Source organism: Pleurodeles waltl, chromosome 9 (genome assembly GCF_031143425.1).
Source record: "Pleurodeles waltl isolate 20211129_DDA chromosome 9, aPleWal1.hap1.20221129, whole genome shotgun sequence".
NCBI classification, from domain to species: Eukaryota; Metazoa; Chordata; class Amphibia; order Caudata; family Salamandridae; genus Pleurodeles; species Pleurodeles waltl.
The window spans coordinates 1,060,455,195-1,060,470,552 of NC_090448.1; the positions used below are offsets into that span (position 1 = coordinate 1,060,455,195).

The 15,358-nt window shown below is 47.7% G+C and overlaps 1 long non-coding RNA gene across 2 annotated transcripts in view; it reads right to left on the bottom strand.

Annotated features, from left to right (window-relative positions):
- Positions 1-5,163: 5,163 nt before the first annotated feature.
- LOC138260323 (uncharacterized) overlaps positions 5,164-15,358 on the bottom strand; it is a 91,725-nt gene continuing 81,530 nt past the window's right edge. For both annotated transcript variants that reach the window (XR_011198838.1, XR_011198839.1), the window contains exon 3: positions 5,164-5,360. This is a non-coding gene — a long non-coding RNA (uncharacterized lncRNA). The remainder of the gene's footprint in view (positions 5,361-15,358) is intronic.

Below are 15,358 nucleotides of genomic sequence, written 5' to 3' on the forward strand. Positions count from 1 at the left end.
GATTGTGCGTCAAAAATTTTGACGCACATTCGGCGCAGACAGAGTATAAATATGCCCCTTTATGTTTTTTTGCCCTAGATACTTGGTCCCCAGGAAGAAGTGGATTATTCCGCTATGTAGGTTAATGGGGATAAGGGAATACAAGACATCATTACGTATCTTGACAACCGATACAACTGATAAGGTAGTCTTCTCAGTTGCGAGATACCTGCAAAACGCATGGGCTATAAGAACTAGAGAACTGTTATAATTGTGTATTTTAACAAATGGATTTTAGAATTATTTAACATAACAGCTGGTAAATGATTGGTCTTAAGATATAGTGGCACATTATGGGGGTGATTCTTCCGCCGCCCGCCAAAGTACCCCCGCCAGAACACCGCACCGCGGTCGTCAGACCGCTGTGGTGATTCTGGGTTTTCCACTGGGCTGGCGGGCGACCGCCAAAAGGCCACCCGCCAGCCCAGTGGAAAACAACCTTCCCACGAGGACGCCGGCTCTGAATGGAGCCGGCGGAGTGGGAAGGTGCGACGGGTGCAGTTGCACCCGTCGCGAATTTCACTGTCTGCAATGCAGACAGTGAAATTCAAAGTGGGGCCCTCTTACGGGGGCCCCTGCAGTGCACATGCCATGCAGGGGCCCCACGACACCCCATACCGCCATCCTGTTCCTGGCGGCAGAGCCGCCAGGAACAGGATGGCGGTATGGGGTGTCAGAATCCCCATGGCGGCGCAGCTGGATTCTTGTGGGCAGCGGAAAACCGGCGGGAGACCGCCGGTTTTCCACTTCTGACCGCGGCCAAACCGCCACGGTCAGAATGCCCTGTGGGGCACTGCCAGCCTGTTGGCGGTGCTCCCGCCAACCCTGGCCCCGGCGGTCCATGACCGCCGGGGTCAGAATGACCCCCTATATGTTAATATTTTAACATTTCAGGAATTAAAGATTTTTTTAAGATTAATGTTTGTTTATGCCGTTTTAACAAAATTCGCGATTTTATAACTTATTCGGGGTCTCTTAATTCATTATCTGGCACATTTTGTTTACTTCCTCCCTGTAATATGGTATTGTCTAATTATGATATTGTGCTTTTTGCATACTTTTATGGTTTTTTAGCCGAAATAAAGTTATTGGATTGGATTGAGAACTTAAGCACATTTTATTGTCAGTTTTCACTGCTGTCACCCATACCGTGATCAAGGTGAGGTGTTGCCGAAATGTGTAGGGTTGCTTGCTAATTCTCATTTGCACTATTCTCATTTGCACTATTGACATTTGATATATGCGTGCTTTTTTTCCTGAATGCCAAAAGAAGTAATTTAATACAGTATAAATAATGCCGCCCACTGGCGGGTACTGTCATGTTGTTCTCTTGATCTCTCTTTTGTTTCTGTACATTTGCCAAATTTGTGTTTTGAGCATGCCACTCAGGTGACCCGAGTTATGGCATGTGTTGTGTGCATTGCTAACATTGACTGTCAAATTTCAACAGTTTGAGCAAGAACCATAATTCACTTTTTAACTGTTATCTTTCAGGAATTGTATTAATTATTTACTTCATTTTCAACCAGTCGTGCACTGTGGGGACTGCGGCACAAGGCCTTTGGCTGCGTACTGAGAGGATTGGCTGCAGGGCCAAGTCCTATCTGCAACCCACTGTGACTACTCAACTCCAGCTGTGTATGGCCTGCCATGTACCCATTTAGCTTCAGTGCTAAAGTTATTAGTGAATACATCTCTAATTGCCCTCCCATTTATCTTGCCCCCTCCCCAAAATCACCATGGATCTGCTCCAAACTTGGCATAACCAAAAAGAAACTAAACCCACAAAACATCTGCCAAATGTTGTGTACGTTCATCAGATACTGCCAAATGTATTCTCAGATGAATACTTCTTTCGCCCTCCTTACCCTCCCCCTTGAAATCTCCGCTATTTTTTAAAGGGCTTGCATAAAATTGAGAAAACATTCAGCTAAGCATGCAAAATCTCTGCCGCATTTTGTGCGGATTCACAGATGGTGCCAAAGGTATAATCAAATATAAAACGTTTTGAGCCTCACTTTTACTACTTCTCCTCATTGGATAGGTACAAAACATGAAATACCTGCAGTAGGTGTAATTTGCTAAATGGCTGCCATATCTTCTTGCTGATGCTAAATTTTTAAGCAATTTTAAATAATGCCCCCCTTTTAACTTTGCCCCATCCCTTGATAGATTGGCAAAACACTTGACATACCCCCCCACCTTTCAAAGTTGGGGTGCACAAACTTACAAATACTAAAAGAAGGTAAAACATGCTATGTCCATTGCAAATGTATTGCAGCTCCATCAAATGATGCCAAATAGTGTATCCAAAATATTTTGACCTCGCCGTTAGCGTTGTCGACGTCATTAGATCTTCATGAAACCTAATATACCTGCCCTGGTATCAATTTCTAACTCCTTACCACACTTTACACAGATCAATCAAACAGCACCAGAGTTATAAGGAAATAGACATTTTATTGACCGCTCCCTTTATGGACTGGCACAAAACTTCCCACGCCAAAATAAAATAATGCTTCCTAGCTTCTGCTTTGTGCCAATTCATCACACAGTGCTGAAAATTTCAGCAAACAGTTTTTTTCCCAACACCTGCTTTTTTTTTCTTTTTATTGAGTTTTTATGAGGATCCACCGTGATAACAAAAAAAGAAAAAATAAATTGCAGTCCCAAACTTTGTCTAAAATAATTTCCCCAGCAATTCCCATAGAAAAAGCTCTAAACAGAAACACTAAGATTAGGTAGCTATGCAAATTCATTCAATAGGTGACTCAAGAACAGATTTCTCCACGATTGTCTAAAAAGAATTCGCCCCAAATTGAGATTTTTTTTTTACCACTTCCTATTCTACTAGCATATCTCATTTCCTGATTTCTGACTAGCACCATTTTGCTCCGCCACTCTTGAGGGGTGAGAGATAACTCAGAGCGCCAGTTTCTTAACAAGAGAGATCTGGCAACCACAGTGGCGATAAAAACAAGTTTCCCCCACCTGGAAGGGAGCCTTGCCTCGGGGGCGAAGCCTAGGCACAACAACCAGATACTGGGAGTTATAATAACCAGGGCCATAGTTGTTCACATCTTGAATATTCACTCCCAGTACTCCTGTATACATTGACGTGTCCCAATCACATGTATCCAACCCGCCACCCCTACTGCCTTACAGCGAAAACAGAGATCAGGACAGCTGGGCACCACACGGGATAAGGCTTGCGGAGTTCGATATAATAGCCATTTACTGAAAAATATCATTCGATGCCAATTCGCGCCCCTGAGAACTGAGAAATTTAGATGATTAATTCTCTCCCAGCACTCACTTGAAAGATCAAAGTCCACCTGACGAGCCCATTTTTTTTTTGCCTTTGCCTCCAGATCGACCTTATCCCTGTCCACCAATAGCCTTCTCCAGGACCCGGTGCTCCTTATTCCAGGAGGATCCACCAATTCTGAGACTAACGCCTGGGCATTAATGATTACATTAATATCCAGATCATTTAGACTGTTTAAACATAATGTTATAGGATCCCACCAAAACAAAGTCATTTTTGACAACCATCTGGATATTTAAGGGAGTTTCCCAATTGTCATTGATACGAAAATCCCCGATTTTGCTAAATGCATGCCCCCACCTCCTTACTAAGTCTGCATTGAGCTGGGCACCAGAGCGTAACATGAACTGTGTAAGGGGGGTGTTGAAATGCAGATATGGGATTGAATATTTTCTAAAAAAAATCTGACTTTCTCTTAAAGAGCCATTTAAGAATCTTATAGTGCACTCTTTAGTCAATGATCAGAAGGGCAACACCTCCTCAGATTCAAGGCTGCATTTACACTTTGAAGAAAGCATACAATTTTCACACACACCCTGCCCCTTCTCCTTGAGTAATTAGCAGTGCATGTCGAGGGCACAAGTTATAGTTACTTAAGATAACTATGGTTTTGTGCGAGTACATTCAGAATCCTAACTACAATGCCTCTTTAACCTTTGGCTTTTTAAGTGAATTTCTATGTTTTTAAAATTCTTTTTCCTAACTGTAACATCCCTGTAATCTTTGTTTTTTTCAGTGAATTTCTATGTTTTTTTAACATTATGTAATTTTAATTATTTATGTTAATCCAACCACTGCCTCACACGGCCTTCGGCCATGCGTGGTCGATTCCCTATAAGCACCAAACCCAGCGCCAGGTACTTCTTGGCTGAAGTGTTTTCAGCCAATCAGATGTCTGCATGAGATCAGGAGAATTCGCAAATTATTTGCACACCTAGATATACAAATTTGGATTTCTGTTAATTTCTCAAACTACTGAACCAAATAACACAAAGGGGGTGATTCCGAGACTGGCGGGCGGCGGAGGCCGCCCGCCAGTCTACCCCCGACAAAATACCACTCCGCGGTCACAAGACCGCGGAGGGTATTTTGAGATTTGCCCTGGGCTGGCGGGCGGCCGCCAAAAGGCCGCCCGCCAGCCCAGGGCAAATCTACCTTCCCACAAGGACGCCGGCTCCGAATGGAGCCGGCGTAGTGGGAAGGTGCGACGGGTGCTGTTGCACCCGTTGCGTATTTCAGTGTCTGCTTTGCAGACACTGAAATACTTTGTGGGGCCCTCTTACGGGGGCCCCTGCAGTGCCCATGCCATTGGCATGGGCACTGCAGGGGCCCCCAGGGGCCCCGCGGCACCCCCTACCGCCATCCTGTTTCTGGCGGGAGACCCGCCAGGAACAGGATGGCGGTAGGGGGTGTCAGAATCCCCATGGCTGCGGAGCGCGCTCTGCAGCCATGGAGGATTCTCCCGAGCAGCGGAAAGTCGGCGGGAGACCGCCGACTTTCCGTTTCTGACCGCGGCTGAACCGCCGCGGTCAGAATGCTCGAGGGAGCACCGCCAGCCTGTTGGCGGTGCTCCCGTGGTCGGTGACCCTGGCGGTCACTGGCCGCCAGGGTCAGAATGACCCCCAAAGTGTGCTTTCTGACCAAGACCTACCTTTTTGCCAAATTTGCTGTAATTCCATCCAAAGGTTCAAGCTGTAGTCGTGTTCAAAATCCCTATGAGAATGAAACAGTTCCTAGTAAAAAAGAAGAAAAGTTTCAATACTATTAAAGACACGGAGGGGAGGATTATTCCTTCTTTCTTTATTTTTCAACAGCAGCTTCAACTTGAACTACATTTCCCAAGAAACACAGAGAAAAAAACTACAGGTCCCATGATCACCACACCGGGACCCGCTCAATGACATCCGTGTTGCTTCCCCGTGACGTCGTCTTTCTTGACTGCAAGGAGAAGGTTGGTTTCCATTTCTTCATTCTTGTTTGGACCCCTCGTTTCCTGTTAAACAAAGAGAAAGTATCTGGTATTCTAATGCCAGTTAATAACTAAGCCAAAACAAAATAGCATTCCAATGAAGCCAAAAGCCACCCCAGGTAGTCATAGGCAGAAAAACAGGTATGCAGCATGAACATGTCACGGTTTTCAATGGGCTTATCGTCGAAGTTGAGAAGCGTAGGGGAACGGCCCCGGTTCCGGCAGGTTCTGCTCTGTCCGAGGTAGGGGCGACCCCTTCCGGTAGCCACGGTGCTGTTTGGCAAGAGCAAACCACTACAGTCCGTGCCCTCCAGAAGGAGTCCCAGAGGAAAAACCCCAGTAGGGTAAAAAACCTCCACAGGAACTCCCTGAAACGAAAGGAGGACACCAAGGCGTTAGGACTGAAGATCAGGAAGACTGGAGAACAAAGACAGGTCAGGAAACACTGGATTCGCAGGAAGAAATCAATCAGAGCGTGACTACCACCAAGGAGTGTTGCAACGCAATGAACAAGCAGCTGAATTCCCCTTATATACCCCTAGGCAGGAAGTAGGAAACAGGAAGTAGAAATACCACCATCTTGGATTGGGGAAAAGAAAGCCATAGTGAATCAGGTACATGCACCTAAAAAAGAGGAAACAATGCATGCTGGGAAGAGAGGAAGTGGTCAGCATTCTGGGAAAGGAAAAGGCAGGTACAAAATACCACCATGTGCAAGGGTTCGGCTTTTGACTGGGGACAGTGGTAAGTGGTGAGCAGATGTGAAAGCAGAATGCAGGGAGATAGATGTAAACGTGCATAATGCGCTACACGCGGCCAGGCCCGAAACCCACTCGGGGTCTCAAGCCCTGCCGCGTCTGCCTTTATGGCAGAACTTAAAGAAAGGGGCGCGGCGCAGGCCGCGACCCCTAACCAGGCTCCTTGAGGCACCCGCAGCCTGCGCGCCGGCCGCACCCCTTGACAGTATGCCCCCCCCCGAGGCCCCAGGTTTGTGAGGGAAGAGTCTAAAAAAGCGACGGACCAAAAGAGGGGCATGAACTGAAGAGGCATCCTCCCAAGAACACTCACTCATAGGGTATCCTTTCCAATGAATAAGATATTGGAGGCGCCCATGGAAAAACCGAGAGTCACAGATTTCCTGGACCTCGTACTCAGGCACATTATTAACCAACAGAGGAGGTGGACAGGGTAAGTGCATATGAAAAGGATCAGGACGGTAAGGTTTCAGTTGAGAGACGTGAAATACAGGGTGGATCTTCCACGTCCGGGGCAGGCGAAGACGCACAGACACTGGGTTGATCTTTTTGAGAATTAGGAAGGGACCATAAAAGCGAGGTTTGAATTTGTTCTGAGTGAGTCGGAGAGGTAGGAATCTAGAGGAGAGCCAGACCTTATCATGAACCCGATATTGAGGAGCCGCACAGCGTCTCCTATCTGCTATCTTTTTCATGCGGGACTTAGTGGCCACAAGGTTGGAATGGATAACTCGTTGTATACCCCGTAGCTGTCGAACATAGGAGGAGATGGCAGGAAGATTGGAATTATCTCTCAGGGGAGTTGGAAAGGCCTTGGGATGGAAACCGTAGGAGCCATAGAAAGGAGAGACCTTCGAGGCACTGTGTAGGGAGTTGTTATAGGAGAATTCTGCAAGCGGTAAATAGGTGGCCCAATTACTCTGTGTAGCATTGCAGAAGCTACGTAAATACTGTTCGAGACCTTGATTGAGTCGTTCCGTCTGTCTGTTGGTTTGAGGGTGGAACCCGGATGATAAGGCCACCTTGATTCCCAAGGTCTTACAAAATTGATTCCAGAATCGGGAGATATATTGAGGACCCCTAACCGATATAATGACCTGAGGTAACCCATGAAGTCGAAAGATTTCTTGAGTAAAGATTTGACCCAATTCTTTTGCCGTTGGTAACTTTCTTAAGGCCGAGAAGTGAGCCATCTTGGTGAAGGAGTCCACGGTTACCATTATTACGTGGTTCCCCATTGAGGAAGGTAATGCGCACATAAAATCTGTGGAGATAGTGTGCCATGGGCCTGGGGGAACTGGTAATGGGCGGAGTAAAACTACTGGTCTGGTACGGGGTGTCTTGGCTTGAGCACATATAGGACAAGATGATACATATGCCTCAGTATCAGCCTTGAGAGTTGGCCACCAGAAGGAGCGAAGCAAAAGTTCTTGGGTAGCTTTCATTCCTCGATGACCTGCGATAGGGGAATCATGGCACATATGTAAAGCTTCAGTTTGTACTACTTTAGTGGGTAGAAACAGGGCCTTGTCATGATAATAATAGCCATGATCTGTATGCAGTTGCGGACGCAACTTATTCAGCTCTGTTTCGTCTAGACGGGCATATTCGGACTTGACTTGGTCTAAAAAAGTCTGTGCTACCCCAATGATCTTGTCGTTGTCAAATAAGTTCTGAACAGTAGAATCGCTGCACTCAGGATAACGTCGGGACAAGGCATCCGCCAGGATGTTCTGAGAACCAGGGATGTAAGTGATATAGAAGTCATATTGGCTGAAAAAGAAAGCCCATCGAGCCTGCCGGCTATTTTGACACTGAAAGTTTCTTAAGCATTGTAGATTTCTGTGATCTGTCCGGGCTTCAAAAGGTTCCTTTGATCCCATCAAAAAAGTGTCTCCATTCTGTGCACGCGGTTTTTAAGGCGAGTAATTCACGTTCTAACACGGAATAGTTCCGCTCGGAATCAGATAAAATGTGTGATAGGTAAAATACAGGGTGTTCTAAATCATCATCGTCTTGTCTTTGCAATAGGGCAGCTCCGATGGCCCTTTCTGAGGCGTCTGCGACAACAATGAATTGTTTGCTGGTGTCTGGGTGTCGTAGGATAGGGGCTTGAATAAAGGCTTTCTTTGATTTCTGGAAGGCTAACTCTGCGTCTTGTGTCCAACAAAAACCCTTCTTTAGATGTTCTTTTTTAAGGGTTTGAGTAATATAGCTGGTTCTCTGGGCAAAGTCTGCTATGAACTGTCGATAGAAGTTGGCTAGTCCCAAAAAACACTGAGTATCCTTGATGGAAGAAGGAGATGGCCAATTCAATATAGCCTGCAACTTGTCTGAATCCATGGCAACTCCGGTCTGGTTTATGCAATATCCCAAGTATTGTGTCGGAGTCTCTCTAAGACTTGGCGAACATGCTTGGAATGTTCCTCTGGATGAACAGAAAAGATTAGAATATCGTCAAGATACACCACCACTGTTTATTGCAAAAGATCAGAAAAGATAGAATCCATGAACCTTTGAAAAATGGAAGGGGCATTAGTGAGCCCGAATGGCATTACTCTATATTCGTAGTGACCAAAAGGTGTTCTAAAGGCGGTCTTCCACTCATCACCTTCTCTTATTCTTAGAAGATGGTAGGCTCCTCGGAGATCCAGCTTTGTGAATCTCTTTGCTCCTCTGACTGCTTCTAAGATGTCCTTTACGAGGGGTAACGGATACCGATCTTTAATAGTGATCTTGTTTAACCCTCTGAAATCGATACAAGGACGCAAGTCTTTAGTTTTCTTTGGTACAAAGAAAAGAGGAGCCCCGGCGGGTGAAGAAGAGGGAGTAATCAACCCGCTTTGTAGGTTCTCATCAAGGTACTCCTTCAGAATCTGTTTCTCCGGTTCTGTGAGAGAGTACATCCGCCCAAAAGGAACCACTGTATCTGGTTCTAAAGGAATGGTACAGTCGTATTCTCTGTGGGGTGGCAGTTCGGGTTTTTCTGGCTTCTGGAATACATCGGCATATTCCTGATAATGCCTGGGAACTCCCTGTAGGACGTTAATGGAGCATCCCACCTTAGGAGGTGCTGCTGAGAGACCTTTTGGGGACCAATAATCCCCGGCGTGATAGCAGTGGTGTTGGCAAAAGTAAGAGGACAAGGAAATGGTTTTTGTTTCCCAGTTGATGTAAGGATTGTGCCTTGTGAGCCATGGAATTCCCAGGATCATGACGTGGTGTGGTGATGAAATTAAATCAAACGAAAGATTTTCTTGGTGTTTTCCAAACTGTAGACAGCAGGTAGGGGTGGTATATTGTACAGGTCCAGAGGCCAAGAGTGATTCATCCACGGTGTGTACCTGTTCTGGTACTTCCTTAGGTATTCGTGCTATCTGTCGTTCTTTGGCCCAGGCTTCATCTAAATAGATGCCACTGGCTACGCAGTCCAATAAGGCCAAGGTTCTTTCTTCCCGGCCATCAGTTAGATGAAGGATAACTGGTAAGAGAAAAAGAGCAGTTCCTTCCTCCCTGGAAGAGCAAATAGAAGGTATGTCACGATATCCCGTCCTCACCCTTCTCACTGAGGACGGGAGTTGGCGTTTCCCAAGGGCTTGGTTGGACGAATGGGGCAAGTGCGAATTAGGTGACCAGCTGCACCACAATATAGACAAAGCCCCTTCCTTCGTCTATGTTCTCTTTCACTGGCTGATAAAGGTCCTCGAGCCGTGTCAATCTGCATTGGTTCTTCCTCGGTACTCCCCTTAGGTTCAGGACGGACTTCCTCGGTACGATGAGAGAAGGAACGAGACGGTACTGAGTGAGATGGCAAACGACTCTTCTTTTTCTCCATTCTTCGTTCATTCAACCGATATTCTATCGTCAGAGCTTGGTCCATCAATCCTTTAAGGTTCTCTATTCTAGCAGAGTGCACCAGTTCATCTTTAATGTCCTCTCTGAGACCTCTACGGAACAGTGTCACCAAGGTACGTTCCACCCAGGTTATTTCTGCTGCTAATTGTCTGAAACGGGTGATGTATTGTAATACATCTTGATTCCCTTGTTGGACTTCGCAAAGAGCTTCTTCTGCTGACGCCTCGAGTCCAGGGCGTTCAAACATCTGTTTAAAAGTAGTGATAAAGGTGGAGTAATTAGATAGGCAGGGATCGTTTCTGGTTACTAGAGGAGTGGCCCAAGCCAAGGCTGGCCCTGATAAGGCACTAATCAAATACCCCACCTTGGTCTTGTCTTGTACAAATTGCGAGGGGCGAAAGGCAAAGTAAACCGTCAAGGCATCCAGGAATTCTTTTAATTTGTTAGGATCCCGGAAAAACGAGGTGTTGTGGAAGCTACTGAGGGGACATCTGTGGTCCTGGATGCAAAGGCTTGTCGATAGACGGTATTTTCAGTACGTAACTGTTGGAGTTCTTGAGCCTGTTGTTGTATCGTCATAAGCAGGGTCTGGCTCGTAGGTTCCGTGTTTGCCACTGGATTATCCATGATACCGGACTGCAAGTGGAGTTTTTGGCGTTGCAATCTGTCACGGTTTTCAATGGGCTTACCGTCGAAGTTGAGAAGCTTAGTGGAACGGCCCCGGTTCCGGCAGGTTCTGCTCTGTCCGAGGTAGGGGCGACCCCTTCCGGTAGCCACGGTGCTGTTTGGCAAGAGCAAACCACTACAGTCTGTGCCCTCCAGAAGGAGTCCCAGAGGAAAAACCCCAGTAGGGTAAAAAACCTCCACAGGAACTCCCTGAAACAAAAGGAGGACACCAAGGCGTTAGGACTGAAGATCAGGAAGACTGGAGAACAAAGACAGGTCAGGAAACACTGGATTCGCAGGAAGAAATCAATCAGAGCGTGACTACCACCAAGGAGTGTTGCAACGCAATGAACAAGCAGCTGAATTCCCCTTATATACCCCTAGGCAGGAAGTAGGAAACAGGAAGTAGAAATACCACCATCTTGGATTGGGGAAAAGAAAGCCATAGTGAATCAGGTACATGCACCTAAAAAAGAGGAAACAATGCATGCTGGGAAGAGAGGAAGTGGTCAGCATTCTGGGAAAGGAAAAGGCAGGTACAAAATACCACCATGTGCAAGGGTTCGGCTTTTGACTGGGGAAAGTGGTAAGTGGTGAGCAGATGTGAAAGCAGAATGCAGGGAGATAGATGTAAACGCGCATAATGCGCTACACGCGGCCAGGCCCGAAACCCACTCGGGGTCTCAAGCCCTGCCGCGTCTGCCTTTATAGCAGAACTTAAAGAAAGGGGCGCAGCGCGGGCCGAGACCCCTAACCAGGCTCCTTGAGGCACCCGCAGCCTGCGCGCCTGCCGCGGCGTCCCCCGCGGCCTGCGCACCAGCCGCGGCGTCACCCGCGGCCCGCGCGCCAGCCGCGGTATGTATGGAGTGCCGCGCTGCGGCGACCTGAGCCTGCGGCCACGGCCGCTGCAAGAGCCGCGGCCGCCGCGGCATGACAGAACACATTTATAACTCCATATGACTTCCGTTTCCTTAGGGCATGCAGATCCGAGAAAACCATAAAGATTACTTAGACCTTATGCTGTAACAGTTAGCACATCTTCAGGAAATAAAATCCAAGGTTTGGGCAATGGTGTTGATAAGCCAAGGGTGGGAATAATCCTCACCTCCGTGTCCTTAATAGAATTTAAACTTTCCTTTGTGTTTACTAGGAAATTCTCCATTCTATTTCAGGACTGGAGGCAAGGATTATGCCCGTTCAAAGCTTATTTACCACCAACGAAGCCATATCCAATACTGGTTTAAAATAAAACTGCTTGAACATAGAATCTGAAGACCAGTCAGGTGCATTGATAATGTCTTCCAATGGGGCTCCCAAGCTGAACGCTTTAGAAGCCATTGCTCCTCATACCGAGTAAGCTCTGAACATTGTGGTATTAACCCCTGCCTCCTGCATGATCCATTGGACCCATCTCCCGATAGTGGGCGGTGAGACTGCCCTATGAGGCTTTTTAAAAGAGATAAGTAAATCCTTTTCCCCGGAAGGTCTGAACTCTTCCGTCATTCTCTAGTAGGCTTTAAGGCAACGCAGAACGCATAGTTTGGGGAAGCCCAGAAAGGATGGGTAAGTAACCACTCTCAAATTCGTTTTTATTCGCCTGAAAATAGTGAACGTCACCCCGTCTGGAGTGAAGGAGCAGCCCAAAATGTCCAGGAACCTCACGTCTGATACCCGACGACATGAGACCAGACACAAGAGCATGGCTGACTTGGCCGATAATTCCTTTCGGGATAAATATTTGTTCCATTGCCACGAAAGGAAGAGATTGAGGATGAGATTCACATCCCACAGAGCCGAGTAGCGCGGCTCAGACGGCAAAGACAGACGTATGAACCTCATTAGTTTGCAAACCAGGGGCTGTTCCCCTACCAGGGCACCCTCCAAAGGGAGATGGCCAGCTGAATGTACAGACCTATAAGAATTCACCGTTCTGTAGGCCACCCCCCTGGACGCTAGGGAGGCCAGGAAATTCAGGATGGGGACCACTTGGCAAACCAGTTGATCCTGGTTGTTTTGTACTCACCAACGTACCCATGTAAACCAGGCTGACTGATATCGTTTGTTCGTTCTCTCTGCCCATGCTACTGCCAACATGCTCTCAGCCTCTTCCGATAACCCTGGGACTCTCCAGCGTTGCCTGAAATCCGCCAAGCCACGAGCGGCATCCGGCCGCGCATCACCAGAGGGGTGTAGGAGCCCTATGGATCCCAAAGGAGATGCGGAAAGTGGGGTAGGAGGATTGGAGAATCCCAAAAAAGTTCCAGAGGACCTGGAAACCAAACTTGTGACCTCCAGTATGGAGTCATCAGAACATTCTTGTCTGCAAACCTTTGCTGTCAACCTTGTGATCATCACAAAAGGGGGAATGCATACCCTTGCTCCTTCGACCATTCCTGGAGAAAACAATCTGTTGCTATCGCCAGAGGATCCGACCTCCAGCTGAAGATGCGTGGTACCTGATGATCTAGCCTGGACACGAAAAGTTCTATTGTGAAGGGACCATACCGGGAATTCAAGCGACTAAAAATCGCTGTGTCTAAACGCCACAGGTTCAAGTCTGACCACTGTCTGGAATACCAATCCACCATGGAATTGGAAGCCCCCGGCAGATACTACACCATAACTGAGATGTTCCTGCTGAGACAAAGCTCCCATAGGTCCTTGGCTAAATCGGCCAACATTTTGGATCTTGAGCCGCCCAATATGTTGATATATCTGACAGCTGAACGATTGTCCATCTTCAACAGGACAGTACAGCGAATGCGGTCTTTTGTCCAGCATTTTATTGCGAAAGAACCAGCCATGAGCTCCAGGCAATTGATATGCAAAGCCTGTTCCTCGTGAGACCATTTTCTGCCTGTACAAGAGTCCCCGCAACGCGCGCCTCAGCCTGATTTGCTGGCGTCCGATTCGATCACCATATCGGAATCGGAACCGAAAATGGCATGGCCGTTCCAGGCATCTATGTGCATCAGCCACCAGTTTATCTCGTCCACTACCATGTCAGAGAGGGAGACCCTCTCTGAGTACTGGAGTCTCCTGTGCAAGTGAGAGGCCTTCAGATGCAGAAGGGCCCTGTAGTGGAGGGGACCTGGAAAATTGCCAGGATGGACGAAGATAGTAAGCCCACTATCCTGGCGATCTGCCGAAGAGAATTGGAGGTTTTTGTTATGGTCTCTCTGATTTCCCGACGTATCTTGGCGATCTTTTGCAGCGGGAGGCTCAACAATTTTGCAACCGAATCTATCCGGAAACCAAGGAAGGTAGTCTGACGGGCAGGGACTAACAGAGACTTGTGTCTGTTGATGACGAAGCCTATGTCCTCTAAAAGAGTGACTGCAACCTGAAGTACGTCTGACAGGCATCGCGGGCATTGATCCATTAAGAGGATATCGTCCAAGTACACTATCAGATGAAAACCTTGAGCTCCCAAAGCCTCAATCACTGGCTTGAGGACCTTGGTAAAGCACCAAGTAGCTGAAGACAAACCAAAAGGCAGGGTTTTGAATTCAAAGACCTGATGCCTCCACCGAAATTGCAGAAATCTGTGATGGGGGAAAAATTGGGACCGTCAGATAGGCATCCTGCAGATCCAAATGGACCATCCAGTTGTTGGGTCGCAGCATGTCCCATAAATGATAGATAAACTCCATCTCGAAATGGCAGTACACCAGCCGGCCATTGAACTCCCTGAGGCTGATCACTGGACGTTGCCCCCCGTCCTGCTTCTCCACCAGAAAGGGATTGCTAAAAAAAACCTGGGGTGTCGGGCTGTTTCAGGTCTTCTTTCAGGAGGAAGGAACGCCTCCTCTCCGTGGAGAGTGCACAGCTGGCATTGCCCAAAAAGATAATCGCCCTTTGGGCCCAACTCAAAAGGATCTCTGGGGAAATGGGAGAATTTGAGGCCTTAGCCTCTTCCGCTAAGTCCAGGATTTTTGTCAGAGGGCCACTGACATCCAGCAATTTATCTTGGCACAAGCGCCATGACCTGTCGGGTCTTTGAAGTACTTCTGGAGGAAGGTGGCCATGTGTGGGTTGAGCTCGAGAGTTCAAAGGTTTGCAGAGGTGGCCGGCCATGTATTTGGACGCCTTATCTGAGGGAAACCACTCCGAAGAGTGTGGATGAACAAGATCCTCGGGGTCCAGCATATCAGTCAGAGGGTTTTGGGCCTTCGATTCCTCCAGGGGCGAAGGGTGCCAAGGGCGGGACTGCCAGCTTCATCCTGGTAGTCTGCATCATCAAACAGAAGAGGGAGTTCTGGTAGATCTTGCGGACTTGAGGGCTGTCTTCTGCGGAAGGCTCTAGCCCAACAAAGGCCTTCTTGAGGGACTCAAAGATATTCAGATCCACAGATCTATCTACCTTATGCTTCTGAGGCGGGTGTTTCAAAAGAGGGACCCCCGAGGAGAGGTTATCCAATGCGCCCACTTAAGGAATAGGGCAAGTGCTGGCCAGCTCCAGTAAGGGGTGCTCGAAAGGTTGCATCACTGCTGCCACTGCCTGGTGAATGGAGGAGTCTACCGCCTGACAAAATTCATTGTTTATTGGGAGGACCTGAAGGGACTCCTCCTCTACATAATCCTGTGCCATTTAGGGACTGTTCATGGACCAGAGACACCGGAGAAAGATGGGTGGACTGCCTAAGGTGATTTTTGGGAGCTACCACGTAGCGGATTCAAAAGCGTGAAGTGCTATTCAGTACAACCCCTCCTTGGGGCCCCACGCCCTGGAAAGTAACACAGGCA